The following is a 7,546-nucleotide window of genomic DNA, read 5'->3' as shown; positions in this document are numbered from 1 at the left end:
TGATTTATGTTTAACCAAGTAGGTAGAATCATATTGCATTTAGTTGCATGCATATAGATAGGTGCATATATTTTATTTGCATTGAATAAATGTTCATACCCCTTTCTTGTCCTTCTTTATTCTTAGCATGAGGACATGCTTGGTTTAAGTGTGGGGAGATTTGATAAACTCCGATTTTGTGGTTTATCTTGTGCTTATTTTGGGGGATTTTATCACCTTTTCTCACATTTATTCAATGAAATAGCATGGTTTTGCAACTCTCCCTTGATTTGTGCTTAAATGTGAAAACATGCTTTTTAGGCCCTAAAATTGGTGATTTTAATTCACTTTAATTCCATTCGATGCCTTGATATATTTGTTGAGTGATTTCAGATTCATAAGGCAAGTATTGGTTGGAAGATGTGAGGAGAAAAGCATGCAAAGTGGGAGAACTCATGAAGAAATGAAGGAACCGTAAAGCTGTCAAGCCTGATCTTTTCGCACTCTAACGACCATAACTTGAGCTACAAAAGTCCAAATGAGGCGGTTTCAGTTGCGTTGGAAAGCTAACATCTGGGGCTTCAAAATGATATAAATTTTGCCATATGTTGCTTCGCGCTCAGGGGCACGCACGCGCCATGTACGCGTGCGCGCCGATTCTGCCCGTGGGTCCACTTTAATGAAATCGCCCCCAGCGATTTTGCAGCTCAATTTGGGCCTAATCCAACCCATTTCTGATGCTATTGAACCCAAGGATTGAAGAGGGAATGAACCAAGTAGTCATAGTTTAGTTTTCATCATGTTTTAGGGTAGAATTCTAGAGAGAGAAGCTCTCTCCTCTCTCTAGAATTTAGGGTAGTTTAGGTTTAATTTTCTTGAATCTCACTTTTAGTTTTTGTTTTGATTTAGTTTTCCTTTTTATTTCTTGTTGTTACATCCTAATCTTCTTAGTTTCTTTTGTTCATTTCCTTTATTTTATTACTTTTATGTTGATGAACCCTTGTTGGATTTCATTTTCTTTTAATGCAATTTAATGTTTGATGCTCTTTTTATTGATGAATTGAGTTGTTGATTTACTTTTCTTACAATTGATAGTTGGTAGATTTATATTTCTTGCACATTTTACTATGCTTTCCATGTATACCTTCCAAGTGTTTGACAAAATGCTTGGTTGGATGTTAGAGTAGATTTTGAGCATTCTTGGCTTGGAAAGAGTAATTAGGCAATCTTGAGTCATGAAAACCCAACTCATGTTGGCGATCTAGAGTTGTTAGCTAATATTGTTTCCATTGACGCTAATCTTTTGCTAATTTAATTAGTGAGTTGATTAGGACTTTTGGAATATTGTTTCCATTGACGCTAATCTTTTGCTAATTTAATTAGTGAGTTGATTAGGACTTTTGGATTGAGATTAGCTAGTCTTATTAGACTTTCTCTCATGGAAGATAATATGATACCTTCTTCCAATGTTGGAGGTGACGTAATAAGATAAATCCTTGTTATTATTGTGGTATGATTAATTAGTCTTGTTTGACATTCTCCCTATTTGTTGGAGTTGACTAAATAAGATGAATTAATCGTTGCATGACTAGGATAGAAAGCCTATGATCTCAACACTTGCCATGAATCTCTCTCTTTATTACTTACTTCCTTTAATTGCTCTCTTTACTTTTCTTGTCATTTATTCTCTTGTCCTCTTATCAAATCAAACCCCCCTTGCATCTTCATAGCCAATAAGCATACACTTCATTGCAACTCCTTGTGAGACGACCCGGAGTCTAAATACTCTGGTTAATTCTTATTTGGGGTTTGTTACACTACAAGAAAAAAGGCTTATGCCCACGCTTTTTTTGCTACGCTTTAAAATCATGGCCAAAAGTGGTCTATGGCCACGCTTTTATGAGGGTGGCGATTGAATAGAGATTTGGCTACGTTTTTTTTGCTACGCTTCAAAGGCGTAGCGAAAAAGGGTCAATGGCCACGCTTTTATGAGAGTGGCAATTGATGCGAGATTCGGCCACGTTTTTTTTGCTACGCTTAAAAAGCGTAGCCGTAGAGAGAAACCGGCATGCTTTTAAAGCGTAGCAATAGGGTTTTATTATTGTAGCATTTATAAAGCGTAGCCGTTTCCTACAAGCCTTTTGGCACGCTTCAAAAGTATGGCCAAAAGGTGCCCAAAAAAAAAATTTACTGAGTTATAAGTTCAAATTAAAAAACCTCCTTCTTCCTTCAAAGACCTAACCCTTCAAAAGCCCCAACGCGACGACGCCACTCCATTATGCCTCACCGTAAACCTAACCTTTCTTCATTGTGCCTCGCCCTCACCGCGACGACGACACTCGGACGACACTCCGTGCAGAACGTCGCTGCGCTCGCAATGCCTCCGCCGGCAATCCCTCTTCCGGCACCCCTAATCCTCATTCTGCGGTGACTCCCTCTGCTCACTTGCCGTCGCAAACCCGCCGTCGATGCTCCCTCCACCGCTGCTCCCTTCCGTCGCTGCAAACCCTAACCCCTCAAGCCAGCAGGTAGCAGCGTCTTCATCCTCTGCGCCATCGTCGTCGTCCAGCGCCTCTCACTTTCTGGCAGCCACCGCATCTTCCTCTACTCCTCCCTGCACTCTGCCACTCTCTGTCTGCATCATCAAGAATAGAGCCTCTGACTCAGGTTGGTTCTTGATTTTTTGTTCTCTAATTTCTCACTGCTTCTATTTATTTTTCTGTTTTGTTCTTGAGTTAATTCTGGTCTTTTCAAATTACTTAAGAACAATTCACATATTCTTCTATATCCTGGTGGTCAACGCGAGGCTCTGCATTATAAGGTGCATCAAGTTTCCAAAATTGTACTCTAAAAGAATCCATGAAGTTGATGTGCATACAGTAGTTAAATATTTCTGTACTTTTGTGACATCAAAACATGCTTGTCAAAATTTGAGGGCAGCTCTGGTTGTGTTCCCATTTGTTGTTTAGGGGGAAGAGTACAAGGTAATTTGGCCGGATCATCCAGAGTTTGTGCGTATGGCAGCGCGATTTGGCGCTACAATCGTGCCATTTGGTACTGTGGGCGAAGATGATATAGCTGATGTAGGTTTCTTCTTTTTTCTATAATGATTTCTTTACTCCCTTTTTTTAGTATTTATTTTTTGATTAATGTTGCTATACTCAATACTACTTAAGCCTTGGAGGGATTTTCGGCTTTCATAATCACTGAAACAACAATTATAAACACTTTAAGAATGTGATCAACACAAAATTACGAATCAGCCTAGTTAGCCAGTGCAATTTGAGGAGAACTTCACTATCTTCAGCTCTTTTTTAACTATTTGTTTTTCATAAGAAAATATCTGCTATATATCCTTTCTTTTTGCTTGCAAACCTAGAACATGATGAATTAATTGTGCTCACAACTTGATTTTACAGATACTTTTTGACTTCAATGACTTAGCGGAGATCCCTTATTTCATAGAGTATGTCAGAGAATTGCAGCGAGGCTCGGTTAAGTTCAGGTAATTACTCTCCATCTTAAAATTCAGGCTGCTTGATTGTTTTGTAAATATCACATGATTGAATATATATATTTAATATAGTTAATATGTCAAAGTTGTGGAGTTGTTAATAACAATCAAACAATTTTCAGAGATGAGATAAGTGGTGAGGTAGCAAGCAGAGATATAGCTCCACCATTGATTCTTCCAAAATTGCCTGGAAGATTCTACTATCTATTTGGGAAGCCAATAAGCACAAAAGGGATGGAGAACATGCTTAAAGACAGAGAAGCTGCCAACAAGCTATACCTTCAAATTAAGTCAGAAGTTGAGAACAATATGGGTTACTTGCTCAAGAAAAGGCAGGAGGTTCCGTACAGGAATTTCATTGATAGGAGGTTATATCAGACACTTTACCCTCGTTCTGAATCTGATCAAACTCCAACATTCAAGATTTGAATGAAAAATGCTTCATGTGCTACAATATTCTTGCTCTTAGTGTATTCATAATAATTATTTGGAAGCTCATTATTATGTACATGCATGATGATCATATTTATAATAGTGAAATAAAAGAAAATTATGCTTTCTTTGACGTTTAAACCTTGAGTTTTGATGCAATTAGAGGCATAAAATTCTGGTGTACTACAGTTAATTGAAACAAATTAATTTTAGTACTCTTTCCCATAACAAGATCTGATAATTATTATTGATGCAGATTAAGAAATCGCCTTGCTTGGATGCAAAATTATCAGACATATGCCACTGGCACATCAACTGCACCAACCTATCTCCCTGCTCTCCAGTTCACCAATAAAGATCCAAAAGGAAATGTGCATGAATTCAACCTCATTGATGGTGGTGTTTGTGCCAATAATCCGGTATATATTATTATTATTATTAGAATTTATTTAATTTTAATATACTGATTTTGTAAAAAATTTTATATGGTCATCTATTTAGATTTTAATATTGTCCCTACAACCAAAAGAATGAGATAAAAAACTGAACTGGGAAGTTAACTCTTGTGTCATAAGGTAGGATTCTCTCATTGGCTTTTCAAAAATAATGTCATTTCATTGTCTTTTCCTTGGTATTGTTTAACTTTAGTTGGGATTGTTGCAGAGTTACATTCACACACGCACAAGCAGTAGGGTAACTGAATATTTATAGTTCACTAGATATCAGCTATCAAGGGGTGAAGTTGACTTCCTTTCGTATGAATAGAAATTTGATGCAGTGTCACGCTATGGTATAGAAGGTGGTGGCTTAAGCTTTTTCAGTGACATCGCACTTCTACTTATTGATGAAGTCCATCTGTTGAATGATCCACATAGAGCAGCATTGGAAGCGATTGTTAGTAGAATAAAGATCGTTTCTTGCAATCCAAAAATGAAACTAAATCCTCTTGCTCAGGTGCACTTGGTTGCTGTGTCAGCCACAATTCCAAATATTGAGGATCTAGGTAATTTTTGTTTTAATTGATTTCATCACAAGAGTTACGAATATAATATGTAAACCTAAAAGTATTTGTTTTAACACAATATACATACTGTTGCAGCTGAGTGGATTAAGGTTCCTGAGGAAGGGATTAAAAGGTAGGTTTTACCATCACATCTATAAGATAGTGTGTTGTATAATGTTGAAAGCCAATACCCAGAGAAAATACTATTTTCTTTTGAATAATCACAGATTTGGGGAAGAAATGAGGCCAGTAAAGCTGACAACCAAAGTATTTGGTATGCAAATAATTATTGAAGCTATGTTATGTTAGATATTTGTGTTAAGAAAGTTAACGAGTTATCTCAGCACCAAATGGTAGAGATTGATGAAGATGGTTTCCTCTTGAGCCCATTAGGTATGTTATCTTCAAGTATAATTTATTATCATGCTATATTTACAGAAATTAGAATCCAAACTGATTGCTGATATTTCCTTTTCTACTACAGATCCTGGGAGGCTAATGACAGTATTATTTGAGATTTGATACTATGAAACAGATAATGAGGACACCTGAAAACTGCTGTCTAGAAGATGCACTTCATGTTATTTGCTCTGCAGAAGAAATTGCTTGTGCGGATATTCTCATTAACTGTTTTAGTGTCTAATGCAAATATGTTTCTTCATTAAGTATTGATATAGTGTTGTACCTGTAAAATGAAGGGATACAGCTAAGACGCAATGAGAAGAAGTTTTGTCATTTGTTGCTGGATAATTTTAAGGCTGGGACTATGTCCCATAGTTTTATCGTGATTCTCCATAGCTTTGATTTCTTGTATGAATAGAGCTTTGTAAAGTCATGTTTCACTCAAAAGCAAGCTTATTCTAATGAAAACCGACAAGTTTGGGCTCTCTCTCTCTCTCTCCCTCTCTTTCTCTCTCTCTCTCTCTCTCTCTCTCTCTCTCTCTCTCTCTCTCTCTCTCTCTCTCTCTCTCTCTCTCTCTCTCTCTTTCTCTGAGCGTAGCCATATAAATCTCTATTGGCACGCTTTAAAAGCGTAGCCATAATGTACAGTAGCATTAACAGCCACGCTTTAAAAGCATAGCTGTATCTCACAGCTATTGGCACGCTTTAAAAGCGTAGCCATATGTCTAGCTATTGGCATGCTTTTAAAGCGTAGCCATATGGTATGCTATTGGCACGCTTTAAAAGCGTAGCCATATTTGCCACATATGGCCACGCTTTTAAAGCGTGGCGATCTTTAAAAACGTGGCAAAAGAAAAAGCGTGGCGATAGGTCACCAAAAGCGTAGCGATAGAGCAACCGGCACCCTTGCAGTTGTGACCCTTTCAAAAGCGTGCCGGTAGCTCAAAAAGCGTGGCGAAAAGCTATCGCTACGCTTTTTTGGACTTTTCGCCACGCTTTAAAAACGTAGCAAAAAGATTGTTTTCTTGTAGTGTTATTTGTGACAACCAAAATTTTTGCATGAAAGGACTATTGTTTAGTTTGGAAACTATACTTTACAACGAGAATTCATTCATTTAAGGAAATTCTAGACCACACAAAAGTTCGCTCATCAGCGCACGCCACTGACGCGCACGCGCCACTGACGCGTACGCGCACGCGCCACTGACGCGCACGCGCACGCGCCACTGACGTGCACGCGCCATCTGCTAGCACCTTCACTGACGCGCCAGCGCACCTTGCGCGCGCGCGCCGGTTGCGCGAGTCAGTTTAATACCTTCGCGACCTGCCCTGTTTCTCTTTCTCTCAACCCTTTCTCTTCCTTAGTTTCTTTTTTCTTCTTCATCCATCATTTCCCTTCTCTTCTTCTTCTTCCACTATCGACCACCATTGTCTCCGGCCACTCACCGGTGACAACCACTCTTTTCCGGTAGCACTACGCTTCTCCTATTTTCTCTCTCATCTTTACAAAAGAAGATTCAACCTTGTACTTTCATATTCATTAAGGTTTTACTTCTTCCATTCCTTTACTTCCATTGTTCCTTGCTTTTTTTCTTCTAGTTACATGCTTCTTATTATTCTACTTAGTTTCTCTTTTACTTGCATGATGATGTTTCTTGCTCTTATTTGCTTCTTTTTCCTTTTTCCTTATTTCTCCATGGATGTTGAATTTGAGCTTAATTTGCATTAATAGATCTTTTGTCATTCTTTCTCTAACCTTTGCCATTGTGTGATGTTTTTGTGATGATTGATGTTCTATTTTGGGCTTTAAATTGGTTTAGTATCTCATAATTACTCATTGCTTGATTATTGTACGCCAAGTGTTTGAGGAAATGCACATATACCATTTCGGCTCAATTTAGCCATGTATTTTCAAATTGGTGCTCTCTCCTCATTCACTTGCTTTCTCTTAAATGCATTGAGTCCAATTTGTGTGCTTTAAGTTTATACTTGCCAATTAGATATTAATTAAACATGACTTGCTCTTTATTATGGATGCTTGAGACTACTCTTCTCATGCCATTGTATGCTTTCCTTCCTCTTGCATCCCATGCCAAGTGCTGTGACCCTTGCTTTTACATTCACCATGGGCACCACAAGTCACTTGCATGTTTTCGTTAAATTGATTCTTGGGTTTAATGTTTTCCTTCCTTCTCTTCCTTTTTAGGATGGCCACC

The 7,546-nt window shown here is 38.1% G+C and overlaps 2 long non-coding RNA genes across 2 annotated transcripts; both read left to right on the top strand.

Moving 5' to 3' along the window:
- The first annotated feature begins 3,352 nt into the window (after window positions 1–3,352).
- LOC112770030 (uncharacterized) lies at window positions 3,353–4,053 on the top strand. The gene is made up of 2 exons (XR_011876207.1): window positions 3,353–3,484; window positions 3,616–4,053. It is a non-coding gene; the product is annotated as an uncharacterized lncRNA (long non-coding RNA).
- A 1,116-nt stretch (window positions 4,054–5,169) lies between these two features.
- LOC112771898 (uncharacterized) lies at window positions 5,170–5,716 on the top strand. Its single transcript, XR_003187259.3, has 2 exons — window positions 5,170–5,321; window positions 5,413–5,716. It is a non-coding gene; the product is annotated as an uncharacterized lncRNA (long non-coding RNA).
- Window positions 5,717–7,546: the final 1,830 nt, after the last annotated feature.

The sequence above is a fragment of the Arachis hypogaea genome, chromosome 18, assembly GCF_003086295.3.
Source record: "Arachis hypogaea cultivar Tifrunner chromosome 18, arahy.Tifrunner.gnm2.J5K5, whole genome shotgun sequence".
NCBI classification, from domain to species: Eukaryota; Viridiplantae; Streptophyta; class Magnoliopsida; order Fabales; family Fabaceae; genus Arachis; species Arachis hypogaea.
This window is presented reverse-complemented; position numbering and strand designations above follow the sequence as displayed.